The following is a 15,854-nucleotide window of genomic DNA, read 5'->3' as shown; positions in this document are numbered from 1 at the left end:
TCGCCAAAAAAAAAACCGCTCCAGTTTCTTTCCACCCGCCGGGAGCTGGGGGGAGGGGCGCTCGGGTCCCGCTCAGCCGGGGCTTGTATCTTACCCCCTTCGCAAGGCGCTGGGTTCTTGCAGGTGTGGATGTGGTCTGGATGTTGTCCTGTGTCCTGTGGTCTCTATTTTAGGAAGATTTTTCTTTGTTATATTTTCATAGCTCTATGTGTTTTGGGGAGGAGATTTCCACTGCTCTACTCACGCCGCCATCCTGGCTCCACCCCCGAAAACTTTGTCTTTTTAACTGGAAACAAAATTCTAATTTTGCTGTGTACTTGATATCAAGATTCACTTGCTTTAATTTCACATAGCATGACTATATCTGTAAGAATATAATAATTTATTCTCCATTTGCCCCATGGTCCCAAGCACATAAACTGGTGAGATTTATGCCTGGGCTTGCCTGGGGCTTGACTGGGTTTATCCTGCCTTATCTCTAAACATCCTGACCCTTCCCCAAAGCAGCAGGTTAAGCGGATCTACCACAATAAAAGGCACCACACTGCTGCACCTCACTGCTCTCTCTCTCTTTATCTCTGTCTTTCTGTCCCCCTTTAAATAAATAAATAGCTGTACTTTAGAACAAAGTTACTTCCTTTATTCAAAAGACACATTCTTTAGCGTGTAGAACGAATTTCTATTCCTTATACTTTCTCTTATTAAAACATACATCTTTTAGCACAGAGAAATGTTTTCTTTATTACTTTAAGTAGTTTTAATTAGAACTTAAAACCATTAGAAACCTTAATTTTCAATGAACACTGAGAAGTAGGCTATTGTAAACTGTTAAACTAACATTATTTAGATTGACTAATTTATGAACAGGTTTTATAATTTCGGTAACCATGAGCTTTACAGCACAATCTATCACTAAACATAAAGTATATCTTCTTAACTTTTAGGTTACCACAAAGATTCTCAGGCTGTAGGTAGGTATACACACTGTAACACACAATTAAAAAGGTGTTCACTTGCCACACTCATTTAGTTCACTCATTCATAACAACTATGCTAGATTACTTACAAGACCTTTACTGAATATTAGACAAAGCCAAGCCTTTAAGCATTTTATTCTTAAAAGATTTAGCAGTTAACATAGACTTGAATGACCTTAGGTAAACGTAGGCAGCTGATACCTACAAGGACATGCCCACCTCAGGCAAACCCAAATTAGCATTAATGCTTAACATTTTTTATCAGATTTTCTGGAAGTTTTAGAATGTCCAATTTTCACAAGCGCTTGTCTTTAAATCAATTTCATTAATACCTTCCGGAGGTAGAAAGATATTTTCATTTACACACTTAGACACACAAACATACAGACTGAGACATAATGATAAGGTTCCCTCTGGCAGCCATGCGACATTGAAAACTGGCTACTCACTAGAACAAAAAGCCTGCCACCGACCCTTCTGGACTTCCACACTGAGGTTGTTAGCTCTTCCCCTGATATCTTTAACCTGTAAAAGAGTGGTTGGATTAAGTGTTCCCTCCGGCAGCCAGCCAATGTTAAAGGACGGCCACTCAGAGGTGCAGAAAACACGAAATTTTCCCTTCCTGACGTCTGTGCTCAAATTGTGAGCTCTCTCCCTAACGTCTGAGAAAAATTGTCTGTCATGAGACACAAGGGGGTCGTCTGAGTCTGTCCCATTTCTTCTGTCAACAAGACTAAGACAAACATGGCAAACAAGAGGCGCCTATAGAGAAGAATCTGCCCCGGCCGCGGAGGCAAAACTGAAAGTAAGTTGAGGGCCTGTTGGACTGCAGCAGCAGGCGACTTTCCTGACAGATGAGGACCTCATCCTCCAGAGTGGGGCAAGGGACATCTCCCAAGACTCCTGGTCGGCAACCCACCAGCACATCCACCTAAGTCAATGCTGACCCAGATACAGATTGGAGCTCCTACAGGCTTATACAGGCTTGTTCACGAACAAAAACAGTGAGACACAGATAAAGACAGAGTAAGACACAGGTAGACAAGGACAGACAGATAACTGAGTGCACTCACCAGCCAGCACAGGGCCCTCCAGGTCGGGAGTCCTGGGGGTCTCTGGGATCCCGGACGAGCCCCCAAATGTTGTGCCCAAAGTTACAAGAAGACTACCAAGGAGCCAACACCGATGCAAAAGCAAAGAGCCTTTATTCGAGCTAGCTTGAGCTCGAGCTCTCATCTACACCAATGCAGTGGCAAGATGCCAGAGAAAGAGAGCGCATTTTCCCCAGAACAAAGGTTTTATGGGTTTCCAGGGCGGTTTGGAGGGGTGATGGCTGTGGACCTGGCTGATTGGCTGGGCCTGGGAGTAGTTGGGGGGTGATGAGTCGTGGCTTTGGTCAATTGGCAGGGTCTGGGGGTAGTTGGGTGGGGGGGTGATGGGTCTTGGCTTTGGTCAGTTGGTAGGGTCCAGGGGTGGTGGGTGTTCTTGCTGACTGGAGGAGAGAGACTAAGCTCCGATTGGCTGAAATAGGATCTTTAGTTATGAAGTGACTTTTTAAGGCATCAGTAATTGTATTATCTTGTTGATATGGCAGTGAAATGCGACTGATCTTCAATCTTTGATTGTAGTGTTTGCAATAGCTGCTCAGGTAGACACTGCTACTCTATATCTGATGTGAGTGATTGCTTTAGGCAAGACATGCAGATCTCCCTGGCTAGGTTGTAAGAGTTCAACTGACAACTCACTGTCAATGCTGTGCTTTCTGTGTCTCCAGGAGAATTATTCCATATTTTGCTAGGATAGAACTCATCCTTGTTGGAATTTGGACAACCAGCTGCTCTAGTGGCTGTTTCATTATTAACGGCTGCAATGTTCTGGGTCCCACAGTAGCACTGCATCCCAGACACTGTAGTGAGCCCAGGCATGGACTCAGTTTGTTGCTTCGGTTATCTGTACGAGGATGTGTGTGAACTGTTGCTGATCTTCAAGCCTCATCCCCACCATGGGTCTTAATAAGCTGAGCTCTGTGACTGCCACACCCACTGTCATCCCTGGCTGCACAGGAGAGTGGCCACTGAATTTTTAGTGATGCTGGTTGTCCTCTCATCAGGCTGGACCTTCTCATAGGCATAATCCCTGGCAGGGTCTGCTGGCCTCATGTGATGCATCCATTCCAGCCTGCCCACCTCTGTGAGTCTTTTTTATTTCTTCCTCTACCAACTCTCAGAACAACTGGGCTTTTGTACTCTGCTGAGGGTTGGCTGTCATTTTTTTCCAGGCTTCTAAGAGCCACCCAGCACTGAATTTGCCCCATCTCTTGGGGTTCTTGCCAGGGTGTAAGTTAAATTCCATGTCCTGAGAAAATGCCTCCAAGTCAAGGAATTCTTGCTCATCCAGTTGTAAGAAACCTTGGAACTCAATCCCAGGCACACTCCCCTGGCTCCTGCTGGCACATATAGCTTTGTTTTTGTACTTCTTCCCTCCCTTATCAGGCCCAGCATTCATCAGCTGGGTTTAACCCATGAGAGAAGATTGGGGCCCCTGTTGTCTTACCGGGGAACATCCTCCAGTCTTGCAGAAGTGGTCATTCCTATGGGCCATGTCTGCATGCCCAGAGGGTGGGTGCGGGGAGGAGTAGGTGTGGAGACAATGTATTCAGAGGCATCCATCCACATAGCCCTGTCCCAGTTTTCAAGGTCCTAAGTTTTCCCTACCAGTGCCTTGACCTTTGCATAACAGACTTGCCTTGGTTGAGTGTTCCCACATCTGTGGAGCCCTGTATTCCCAGGTCTTCAACCTACTGCTCAATTGTGTCTGCTCTTCCCTTACTGGTCATGATGAACTCTTTGTAAGCTGCCACTGAGGCACTTTGGTTCTCACAATTAACTTTTAACATCTGTGACCCTGTCTCTCACTAGTATTCTGCAGGTTGTCGAGGGATAAAAAGTGTTGGTGAGGATATGGAGAAAAGGGAACCTTGTACGCTGTTGGTGGGAATGTAAATTGGTGTAGCCACTGTGGAAAACAGTATGGAGGTTCCCCATGAAATCAAAAACAACTACCATATGAGGCAACAATTCCACATCTGGGCATATATCCAGAGGAATTGAAAACAGGATTTAGAAGAGATGTATGCACTCCCACATGTATTGAAGCATTATTCACAATAACCAAGATATGGAAACAATCTAAGAGTGAACAAATGAATGGGTAAACATATATGTACGATGGAGTATTAATCAGCCATGAGAAATAAGATATTGCCATTTGTGACTGAATTACGCTAAATGAAGTAAGCCAGAGACAACTACTGTATTATATCACATGTATATAGAATCTAAAAAAATGCCAAACTCATAAAAACAGAGAGTAGAATGGTGGTTACCTGAGGCAGGGGAATGGGTGAATTGCGAAGATGTTGTTTAAGAGTACAAACTGGGAACTAGTAGGTAAAAAAAGTTCTGGAGAGCTAATGCACAGCTTAGTGATGATAGTCAACAATAGTGTATTAGGAACTTCAAAGTTGCTAGGAGAGTAGATCTTAATTGTTCTCACCACAAAAAAGAAAGTATAATGCTACTGTGGTAATCATATTGCAATATATAAATGTATCAAATCAACACTTTCGACACCTTGAACTTCCACAATGTTATGTTAATTACATTTCAATTAAATATATATATAATTTAGCAGTAATCAGAAAATTTTGCTGTCTTTGTTTGCCACATAGTTTTCAAGGGCTTGCCCCACTGCACCTGCCATAGCACTCCCCTCCACCAGGACATTTCCCCAGGTCACCAGCAATGAAAACTTTAGCACCACCTTGAGCCAGAATTCATGGTACCCCACATACCCCTCAAGATGGTGCCCCTTTCCGCTTGCTGTGTGCTGGGTGAGCTAGTCCCAAATCCCCTCTGACTGCCTCACAATACCACTTGTGTTAGTCCGGGTCCTCTGAGAAACAGTCACCAACATGGGATTAAGTGTGCAGGGAAGCTGGGGAATTGATCCAGGAGAGAGAGAATTTTTATTATTTCTATTGCTAAGAGTTATATAACTATTATAGAGAACAGGTATTTATTTATTTATTTATTTATTTATTTATTTATTTATTTATTTATTTATTTTAGAGGGCATCTCTCATATTTATTGATCAAATGGTTGTTAACAACAATAAAATTCAGTATAGGGGGGTCAATGCTCAATGTACAATCATTAATCCATCTCAGGTCTAATTCTTATCAGTCTCCAATCTTCTGAAGCATAACGAACAAGTTCTTACATGGTGAACGAATTCTTACATAGTGAATAAATTCTTACATGGTGAACAGTACAAGGGCATTCATCACAGAAACTTTCGTTTTGATCACGCATTATGACCTATAAACAATCAGGTCAAATATGAATATTCATTTGATTTTTGTACTTGATTTATATGTTGATCCCACATTTCTCCCTTTATTATTATTATTTTTTTTATTTTTAATAAAATGCTGAAGTGGTAGGTAGATGCAAGATAAAGGTAGAAAACATAGTTTAGTGCTGTAAGTGGGCAAATGTAGATGATCAGATGATCAGGTGTGTGCCTATGGACTAAGTATTAATCCAGGCTAGACAAGGGCAGCAAAACATCCACGGATGCAGAAGATTTCTCTCAAAGCAGGGGGGGTGAGGTTCTGAGCCTCACCTCTGTTGATCCCCAAATTCTCACCTGATGGCCCCCCTGCAACTGTGCCTGTCTTAGGTTGTTCCTCCCTTGAGGAATCTTACCCGTCTCTGGCTAACCAGTCATCTTCCGGGGCCATACAGGGAAATGTAAAGTTGGTAAGTGAGAGAGAAGCCATATTGTTTGAAAAGGTTAGCTTTTTACTTCTTTGCAGATTTATGCCTTGTGGCTTCTATGCCCAGCACTTGTCTCAAGGTGTCTTTACCACCTGGAGGAATTATAATACTCGGTAAATTTGATATGAGGCACTAATTCTATTTAAGGGTTGTAATTAGGAAGAAAGAAGAAAAGCTACAGATGTAGCATATGGAAGGAAACATGGGAGGATTGATTATTTCTTTGACATATCTTCTTGTAGAGTACCTTAAGTATGTATAGGTTTTAAACTACTAACTAATTTGCACACACATATTAACATAATAGGAATACGGTGACATAAACAAAGCAAATCTATAATTACCATCCATCTCCAGTGAAGCCAAGGAAACCATTTAGGCACCCTAGGCATTTGTGAAAATTTGTCTATGATATGATGGATATTGTCCAACTGTACTTGAACAGTCTGAGAGAAATCAGACAAATTAAAGCAGCCCATTTCTGGGATCTGTTCACATCCCATATGTTCTTTTAACCGTAGATAGTCTATAGTCATAAGATTTTGGAGTGCTACACCTTGCACCCCTCCCAACTCCTGGTTGAGTTCCAACAGTACAGATCCACTCAAATTCGTTGTCTCACTGTATGCACATGCCAGCCTAGACATCTCCCTCCTCATTCCTATGGCAAGTCCAGGAGACGGTGGGGTGGACACAGCCACAACCGCAGCATCGCCCGGATCCCTGTGGAGGCTTTTTGATGATCATCCCCCAGCACAAGTCCTCCAGAGAGTGCTGATGCCGGAAGCTCCTCCTCATATCGTATCTTAGTTCATTTTCTGGGTATCCAAGCTAGGCCTTGATCTTCTGCATAGAAACAAACAGACCCTTTGCCCACACTTTGACATGCCCTCTATACCACTGTGCAGAACTCATTGGAGGTCAGCACACAGTAACTGCTTTTTTTTTTTTTTATTAAGAGAAAGGAATATTATCAGAAAAGAGTACCTCCATAGCTGATCATCTGACACCCTTTAAGTGATCAACATTAAGGATATTTAAAGCATGCGTTGATCTTTGATTTACCAATAGTTTTATCCTATCAAGGAGTAATCCCCCTTTTCTTTCATTCTTTCTTTCTTTTTTTTTTTAAATTTTTAATCTACATTTACATGAAGAATACTATGTTTACTATGCTCTCCCCTATATCAGGTCCCCCCTAACAACCACATTACGGTTACTGTCCATCAGCTTAGCAAAATGTTGTAGAGTCACTACTTGTCCTCTCTGTGTTGTGCAGCCCACCCTCCTCTTTCTCCCTCCCCCCCATGCATGCTAATCTTAATACCTCCCTTCTTCTCCCCCCTCCCCCTTATCCCTCCCTGCCCACCCATCCTCCCCAGTTCCTTTCCCTTTGGTACCTGTTAGTCCATTTTTGGGTTCTGTAATTCTGCTGCTGTTTTGTTCCTTCAGTTTTTCCTTTGTTCTTGTACTCCTCAGATGAGTGAAATCATTTGGTATTTCTCTTTCTCCGCTTGGCTTATTTCACTGAGCATAATACTCCAGCTCCATCCATGTTGCTGCAAATGGTTGGATTTTTCCACTTCTTATGGCTGAGTAGTATTCCATTGTGTATATGTACCACATCTTCTTTATCCATTCATCTACCGATGGACATTTAGGTTGCTTCCAATTCTTGGCTATTGTAAATAGTGCTGCGATAAACATAGGGGTGCATCTGTCTTTCTCAAACTTGATTGCTGTGTTCTTAGGGTAAATTCCTAGGAGTGGAATTCCTGGGTCAAATGGTAGGTCTGTTTTGAGCATTTTGATGAACCTCCATACTGCTTTCCACAATGGTTGAACTAATTTACATTCCCACCAGCAGTGTAGGAGGGTTCCCCTTTCTCCACAGCCTCACCAACATTTGTTGTTGTTTGTCTTTTGGATGGCAGCTATCCTTACTGGTGTGAGGTGATACCTCATTGTAGTTTTAATTTGCATTTCTCTGATAATTAGCGATGTGGAGCATCTTTTCATGTGTCTCTTGGCCATCTGTATTTCTTTTTTAGAGAACTGTCTGTTCAGTTCCTCTGCCCATTTTTTAATTGGGTTATTTGTTTTTTGTTTGTTGAGGCATGTGAGCTCTTTATATATTCTGAACGTCAAGCCTTTATCGGATCTGTGATTTTCAAATATATTCTCCCATACTGTAGGGTTCCTTTTTGTTCTATTGATGGTGTGTTTCGCTGTACAGAAGCTTTTCAGCTTAATGTAATCCCACTTGCTCATTTTTGCTGTTGTTTTCCTTGCCCGGGGAGATATGTTCAAGAAGAGGTCACTCATGTTTATGTCTAAGAGGTTTTTGCCTATGTTTTTTTCCAAGAGTTTAATGGTTTCATGACTTACATTCAGGTCTTTGATCCATTTTGAGTTTACCTTTGTATATGGGGTTAGACAATGGTCCAGTTTCATTCTCCTACATGTAGCTGTCCAGTTTTGCCAGCACCATCTGTTGAAGAGACTGTCATTTTGCCATTGTATGTCCATGGCTCCCTTATCAAATATTAATTGACCATATATGTTTGGGTTAATGTCTGGAGTCTCTAATCTGTTCCACTGGTCTGTGGCTCTGTTCTTGTGCCAGTACCAAATTGTCTTGATTACTATGGCTTTGTAGTAGAGCTTGAAGTTGGGGAGTGAGATCCTCCCCACTTTATTCTTCTTTTTCAGGATTGCTTTGGCTATTCGGGGTCTTTGGTGTTTCCATATGAATTTCTGAATTATTTGTTCCAACTCATTGAAGAATGTTGCTGGTAATTTGAGAGGGATTGCATCAAATCTGTATATTGCTTTGGGGAGGATGGCCATTTTGACGATATTAATTCTTCCTAGCCATGAGCATGGGATGAGTTTCCATTGATTAGTGTCCCCTTTAATTTCTCTTAAGAGTGACTTGTAGTTTTCAGAGTATAAGTCTTTCACTTCTTTGGTTAGGTTTATTCCTAGGTATTTTATTCTTTTTGATGCAATGGTGAATGGAATTGTTTTCCTGATTTCTCTTTCTATTGATTCATTGTTAGTGTATAGGAAAGCTACAGATTTCTGTGTGTTAATTTTGTATCCTGCAACTTTGCTGTATTCCGATATCAGTTCTAGTAGTTTTGGAGTGGAGTCTTTAGGGTTTCTTATGTACAGTATCATATCATCTGCAAATAGTGACAGTTTAACTTCTTCTTTACCAATCTGGATTCCTTGTATTTCTTTGTTTTGTCTGATTGCCATGGCTGGGACCTCCAGTACTATGTTAAATAACAGTGGGGAGAGTGGGCATCCCTGTCTGGTTCCCGATCTCAGAGGAAATGCTTTCAGCTTCTCGCTGTTCAGTATAATTCTGGCTGTGAGTTTATCATATATGGCCTTTATTATGTTGAGGTACTTGCCCTCTATTCCCATTTTGCTGAGAGTTTTTATCATGAATGGATGTTGAATTTTGTCAAATGCTTTTTCAGCATCTATGGAGATGATCATGTGGTTTTTGTCTTTCTTTTTGTTGATGTGGTGGATGATGTTGATGGATTTTCGAATGTTGTACCATCCTTGCATCCCTGGGATGAACCCCACTTGGTCATGGTGCATGATCCTTTTGATATACTGTTGAATTCTGTTTGCTAATATTTTATTGAGTATTTTTCCATCTACATTCATCAGGGATATTGGTCTGTAATTTTCTTTTTTGGTGGGATCTTTGCCTGGTTTTGGTATTAGGGTGATGTTGGCTTCATAGAATGAGTTTGGGAGTATTCCCTCTTCTTCTATTTTTTGGAACACTTCAAGGAGAATGGGTATTATGTCTTTTCTGTGTGTCTGATAAAATTCCGAGGTAAATCCGTCTGGCCCCGGGGTTTTGTTCTTGGGTCGTTTTTTGATTACCGTTTCAATTTCTTTGCTCGTAATTGGTTTGTTTAACTTTTGTGTTTCTTCCTTGGTCAGTCTTGGGAGGTTGTATTTTTCTAGGAAGTTGTCCATTTCTTCTAGGTTTTCCAGCTTGTTGGCATGTAGGTTTTCATAGTAGTCTTTAATAATTCTTTGTATTTCTGTGGAGTCTGTCGTGATTTTTCCATTCTCATTTCTGATTATGTTGATTTGTGTTGATTCTCTTTTTCTCTTAATAAGTTTGGCTAGAGGCTTATCTATTTTGTTTATTTTCTCAAAGAACCAGCTCTTGGTTTCGTTGATTTTTGCTATTGTTTTATTCTTCTCAATTTTGTTTATTTCTTCTCTGATCTTTATTATGTCCCTCCTTCTGCTGACTTTAGGCCTCATTTGTTCTTCTTTTTCCAGTTTTGATAATTGTGATGTTAGACTATTCATTTGGGATTGTTCTTCCTTCTTCAAGTGTGCCTGGATTGCTATATACTTTCATCTTAAGACTGCTTTCGCTGCGTCCCACAGAAGTTGGTGCTTAGTGTTGTTGTTGTCATTTGTTTCTATATATTCCTTGATCTCTATTTTGATTTGTTCATTGATCCATTGATTATTTTGTAGCATGCTGTTAAGCCTTCATGTGTTTGTGAGCCTTTTTGTTTTATTTGTAGAATTTATTTCTACTTTTATACATTTGTGGTCTGAAAAATTGGTTGGTAGAATTTCAATATTTTGGAGTTTACTGAGGCTCTTTTAGTGAGCTAGTATGTGGTCTATTCTGGAGAATATTCCATGTGCACTTGAGAAGAATGTATATCCTGTTGCTTTTGGATGTAGAGTTCTATAGATGTCTATTAGGTTCCATCTGTTCTATTGTGTGGGTCAGTGCCTGTGTGTCCTTACTTATTTTCTGCCCGGTGGATCTATCCTTCAGGGTGTGTTGAAGTCTCATAAGATGAATGCATTGCAGTCTATTTCCCTCTTTAGTTCTGTTAGTATTTGCTTCATATATGCTGGTGCTCCTGTTTTGGGTGCATATATATTTAGAATGGTTATATCCTCTTGTTGGACTGAGCCCTTTATCATTATGTAGTGTCCTTCTTTATCTCTTGTTACTTTCTTTGTTTTGAAGTCTATTTTGTCTGATATTAGTACTGCAACCCCTGCTTTCTTCTCGCTGTTGTTTGCCTGAAATATGTTTTTCCATCCCTTGACTTTTAGTCTATGCTTATCTTTGGGTTTAAGTTGAGTTTCTTTTAAGCAGCATATAGATGGGTCTTGCTTTTTTATCCATTCCATTACTCTGTGTCTTTTGATTGGTGCATTCAGTCCATTTACTTTTAGGGTGACTATTGAGAGATATGTACTTATTGCCTTTGCAGGCTTTAGATTCGTGGTTACCAAAGGTTCAAGGTTAGCTTCTTTAGTATCTTACTGCCTAACTTAGCTCGCTTATTGAGCTGTTATATACACTGTCTGGAGATTCTTTTCTTCTCTCCCTTCTTATTCCTCCTCCTCCATTCTTCATATGTTGTGTGTTTTGTTCTGTGCTCTTTTTAGAGGTGCTCCCATTTAGAGCAGTTCCTGTAGTATGCCCTGTAGAGGTGGTTTGTGGGAAGCAAATTCCCTCAGCTTTTGCTTGTCTGGGAATTGTTTAATCCCGCCATCATATTTAAATGATAGTCGTGCTGGATACAGTATCCTTGGTTCAAGGCCCTTCTGTTTCATTGCATTAAGTATAGCATGCCATTCTCTTCTGGCCTGTAGGGTTTCTGTCAAGAAGTCTGATGTTAGCCTGATTGGTTTTCCTTTATAGGTGACCTTTTTCTCTCTAGCTACCTTTAACTCTTTCCGTGTCCTTGATCCTTGCCATTTTAATTACTATGTGTCTTGGTGTTGTCTTCCTTGGATCCTTTCTGTTGGGGGTTCTGTGTAATTCCATGGTCTGTTTGATTATTTCCTCCCCCAGTTTGGGGAAGTTTTCAGCAATTATTTCTTCAAAGAGACTTTCTATCCCTTTTCCTCTTTCTTCTTCTTCTGGTATCCCTATAATACGAATATTATTCCTTTTGGCTTGGTCACATAGTTCTCTTAGTGTTGTTTCATTCCTGGAGATCCTTTTATCTCTCTCTATGTCAGCTTCTATACATTCCTGTTCTCTGGCTTCTATTCCTTCAATATCCTCTTGCATCTTATCCATTCTGCTTATAAATCCTTCCAGCTATTGTTTCATTTCTGTGATCTCCTTCCTGACATCTGTGATCTCCCTCCGGACTTCATCCCACTGCTCTTGCATTTTTCTCTGCATCTCATCCCATTGCTCTTGTATTTTTCTCTGCATCTCTGTCAGCATGTTCATGATTTTATTTTGAATTCTTTTTCAGGAGGACTGGTTAGGTCTGTCTCCTTCTCAGGTGTTGTCTCTGTGATCTTTGTCTGCCTGTAGTTTTATCTTTTCATGGTGATAGAGATAGTTTGCAGAGCTGGTACAAGTGACTGCTGGAAGAGCTTCCCTTCTTGTTGGTTTGTGGCCTTCCTCTCCTGGGAGAATAGCGACCTCTAGTGGCTTGTGCTGGGCAGCTGTGTGCAGACAGGGCTTCTGCTTCCTGCCCGGTTGCTATGGAGTTTATCTCCGCTGTTGCTGTGTGCGTGGCCTGGCTGGAGCTGCTCCTCCAACGTGGTGGAGCCCCATTGGAGGGGGCGCAGCCGGGAGACTATTTATCTCTGTAAGGGGCCTCTGTGCTCCCTGTTGCCCAGGGGGTTAGTGTGCCCAGCGATCCCCAGATTCCCTACCTCTGGTCTAAGTGACCTGTCCTGCCCTTTTAAGACTTCCAAAAAGCACTCTCCAAACCAAAACAACAACAGCAACAATGAGAGAGGGAACAGAAAAAAAAAAAAAAAAGGAGAAAACACGCGAGTTTTTTTGTCCTCAGGCGCCGGTCCCAGGCACCCGCTCACTGATCCTGCTGCCCTGCCTTCCTAGCACCAGGGTCCCTGTCCCTTCAAGGCTTCCAAAAAGCACCTGCCCACTGGTCCCGCAGGGAAAAATGCACGATATTCTTTGTCCTCAGGTGCCGGTCCCAGGCACCCGCTCACCAGTCCCACCGCCCTGCCTCCCTAGCAACGGGGTCCCTGTCCCTTTAAGGCTTCCAAAAAGCACTCGCCAAAAAGAGAAAAAAAAAGGAGAAAAATGCGCGATTTTCTCCATCCTCAAGTGTCGGTCTCAGGCACCCGCCCACCGGTCCTGCAGGGAAAAACGCGGGATATTCTTTGTCCTCAGGCGCCGGTCCCAGGCACCCGCTCACCAGTCCTGCCGCCCTGCCTCCTTAGCAACGGGGTCCCTGTCCCTTTAAGACTTCCAAAAAGCACTCGCCAAAAAAAAAAAAAAACCTCTCTGGTTTCTTTCCACTCGCCAGGAGCCGGGGGACGGGCACTCAGGTCCCGCCGGGCTGGGGCTTGTATCTTACCCCCTTCGCAAGGTGCTGCGTTCTTGCAGGTGTGGATGTGGTCTGGATGTTGTCCTGTGTCCTGTGGTCTCTATTTTAGGAAGATTTTTCTTTGTTATATTTTCATAGCTCTATGTGTTTTTGGGAGGAGATTTCCACTGCTCTACTCACGCCGCCATCTTGGCTCCCGGTGCAGGTATTTATTTTTAAATGTTTCTCTCATATTGAGCCATCAAATGGTTTTATTCTAGTAATGCCTGTTACTAATTTTGGATTTTCTAGGCATGTTACCTTATTATTGAAAGAGAAGATTTTATCTCCTTTACCCAGGATTTATAACAGTTATTTTATTTTCCTCTTGTAACATAAGAACTTTCAAAATATTGTTTTGAAACAATATTTTGTTTCAAATTATTGCTGATGTTAGTAAAATAAATTCTGTTTGTGGACAACAGCTTTCACCTATGCCCACAGAGTTCCGTCTTTCTTGTGATCTTCCATTCCTGAAGTCTGGGCTATGAATTTCAGACTTGTTCCCCCAGCCTATGCAATCACGAGACACTTTTTTCTTTTATTGTGTAAAAGGAGACAATTTATGAAATTAAAGTCCATGGAGGGATTAAGGGCATCCATATCCTGGCCAGGTCCCACACAACGGGAGCCCAGCACACCATGTTTCCCCTACTTTCCCTCCCCTTCCATAGCTAATTCTTTTTTTTTTTTGGTATTATTAATACAAAATCACATGGGCAACATTGTGGTTACTAGATTCCCCCCATTATCAAGTCCCCACCACATACCCCATTACAGTCACTGTCCATCAGTGTAGTAAGATGCTATAGAGTCATTACTTGTCTTCTCTGTGCTATACTACCTTCCCTGTGTGCCCCCCCTACATTGTGTGCTAATCATAATGCCCCTTTACCCCCTTCTCCCTCCCTTCCCACCCATCCTTCCTAGTCCCTTTCCCTTTGGTAACTGTTAGTCCATTCTTGGGTTCTGTGAGTCTGCTGCTGTTTTGCTCCTTCAGTTTTTACTTTGTTCTTATACACCACAGATGAGTGAAATCATTTGGTACTTGTCTTTCTCTGTCTGAATGGCCAATTCTTTTTAATAAATCTGCACTTATGTGCACGTGCACACACACACACACACATACACACACACAGACAAACACACACACACACACCTACTGCTGGTTCTCCTTCTCTAGGTGAACCCTGATTGTTACCAATACCGTTTAGAAAGCTGTGATAATATATGGACAAATTAAGAAGCTTATTTTGAGCATAAAAATAAACATTTAAACTTAAAATTAAGACTTAGAAAACCAGGTATTTTCACTATAATAAGTTTTATATTTCATATGTGAATCTACCATTAGAAAACTTTTGAAACACGTTTAAAACACATTATTTAGTCTTATGCATAAATTAACTACAGCGATATAAGGTTTTGTTTTATTTATTTATTTATTTATTATTTAAATTTTTTATTAAGGTACTATTGATATACACTTTTACGAAGGTTTCACATGAAAAAACAATGTGGTTACTACATTCACCCATATTATCAAGTCCCCACCCATACACCAATGCAGTCACTGTCCATCAGTGTAGTAAGATGCCACAGATTCACTATTTACCTTCTCTGTGCTACAGTGTTTTCCCCGTGATCTCCCACACCATGTATACTAAACATAATACTCCTCAATCTCCTTGTCCCTCCCTCTCCACCCGCCATCCCACACCCCTTCCCTTTGATAACCACTAGTTCCTTCTTGGAGTCTCTGAGTCTGTGACTATTTTATTCCTTCAGTTTTGCTTCATTTTTCCACAAATGAGGGAAATCATTTGGCACTTGTCTTTCCCCGCCTGACTTATTTCACTGAGCATAATGTCCTCCAGCTCCATCCATGTTGTTGCAAATGGTAGGATTTGTTTCTTTCTTATGGCTCAATAGTATTCCACTGTGTATATGTACCACCTCTTCTTTATCCATTCATCTACTGATGGATACTTAGGTTGCTTCCATATCTTGGCTATTGTAAATAGTGCTGCAATAAACATAGGGGTGCATATATCTTTTTGAATGTGAGAAGTTGAATTCTTTGGGTAAATACCAAGGAGTGGGATTCCCAGGTCAAATGGTATTTCTATTTTTAGTGTTTTGAGGAACCTCCATATTGCTTTCCACAATGGTTGAACTAACTTACATTTCCACCAGCAGTGTAGGAGGGTTCCCCTTTCTCTGCATCCTCACCAGCATTTGTTGTTCTGAGTCTTTTCTATGCTGGCCATCCTTACTGGTGTGAGGTGATATCTCATTGTGGTTTTAATTTGCAATTCCCTGATGATTAGTGATGAGGAGCATCTTTTCATGTGTCTGTTGATTGGCTATCTGAATTTCTTCTTTGGAGAACTGTCTGGTCATATCCCCTGTCCATTTATTAATCAGGTTATTTGCTTTTTGGGTGTTGAGGCATCTAAGTTCTTTATATGTTTTGGATGTTTACCCCTTGTTGGATATGTCATTTACAAATATATTCTCCCATAGTGTTGGATGCCTTTTTGTTCTGTTGATGGTGTCCTTTGCTTTACAGAAACATTTTAGTTTGATGCAGTCTCATTAGTTCATTTTTGCTTTTGATTCCATTGCTTGAGGAGATGCACTCAGGAAGAAG

The sequence above is a fragment of the Manis javanica genome, chromosome 11 (genome assembly GCF_040802235.1).
Source record: "Manis javanica isolate MJ-LG chromosome 11, MJ_LKY, whole genome shotgun sequence".
Lineage (NCBI taxonomy): Eukaryota > Metazoa > Chordata > Mammalia > Pholidota > Manidae > Manis > Manis javanica.
This window is presented reverse-complemented; position numbering follows the sequence as displayed.